Raw genomic sequence first — 969 nt, 5'->3', positions numbered from 1 at the left:
GTTGGGGGGTGGGGGACCCGGGCGCTGTCCCCGGTGCTGAGGGCTCCCGGGCTGTCGCCGCCGAGCGATCCAGTAGGGAGGACTCCCTCTGCCGACCCCTGCCCGCTGCCCTGACTATCGGTTTCCAAGGTACTAGGATTTACCGCGCGTGGGCACTGCCATCCAGGCAAGCCCTGGCCGCGTTGCTTCTGGGCCGAGAGCTCTGCCTGGAAGCTCGGTCTAAGGACAAAATCGGGGTGCAGAGCACTGCACACCTTACCCTTAATAAACGCTCCCTTGCTATTGTTGATTTCCGCGCTCTGGGTAGCCAAGACGACACGGACAGAAGGGCAGGGCTGGCTCCACTCTGCTTGTGACACAGGCTGCCCTGGGTTCCCAGAGCCACCCACAGGACGCGTCATCTCCCTGACCCCAAAGTGCGGTGGAAGCGAGGCGGACCTGGGCGGGTGTGCAGAACCTCATAGCCCTGCCACCTGACGGGATGCCAAGGCAGGCTGGCCCCGGACGCTCAGGAGGCCCTGAGCCGGAGAAGCGGGTGAAAGGCTGCGTGGATGGGTCCCTAGCCCAGAGCTGTGCCGGCATGTGGGAAGACCAGCGGCACGTCTGTGCTTGCTGTCATCCACGCTGGCTTCTCTGGCGGAAGATGCAGCCTGTCAGAGAGAAGCTGGCATAGCCCCTGTTCTGCAGATGAGGACACTGGGGACAGACAACGGCTCTGGGGCCCCTGGAGCTCCCTAGCATGGGTTGGTGGCACAGGAGGATAAGCTGCTCCCGCCGCAGCAGGTGTCCGGCCAGCTGCATCCCTGTGGGGTCCCCGAGCCAGGGTCCCTGGGGAATATTTGAGCCAGTCAGGTTACCGCCCAAGAGCTGTCTGTGACAAGCCAGGGAAGTCCCGCGGTGCGCTCTTAACTCAAGAGAAGAGCTACCACCCCCAACCACAGAGCCTCTGTCCCCTCCGGGAAGGGTTAA

The 969-nt window shown here is 63.7% G+C and overlaps 1 protein-coding gene across 1 annotated transcript in view; it reads right to left on the bottom strand.

Moving 5' to 3' along the window:
• Positions 1-390, bottom strand: part of Fam163b (family with sequence similarity 163 member B) — a 22,083-nt gene extending 21,693 nt beyond the window's left edge. The window contains exon 1 of the mRNA XM_010608919.3: positions 260-390. The gene's annotated coding sequence lies outside the window, so the exon portion shown is untranslated. The remainder of the gene's footprint in view (positions 1-259) is intronic.
• Positions 391-969: the final 579 nt, after the last annotated feature.

This window comes from Fukomys damarensis, unplaced genomic scaffold (genome assembly GCF_012274545.1).
Source record: "Fukomys damarensis isolate Sample0158 unplaced genomic scaffold, DMR_v1.0_HiC HiC_scaffold_36, whole genome shotgun sequence".
NCBI lineage: Eukaryota > Metazoa > Chordata > Mammalia > Rodentia > Bathyergidae > Fukomys > Fukomys damarensis.
Note: the sequence above shows the minus strand (reverse complement) of the source record. Positions and strands in the feature narration are given on the sequence as shown.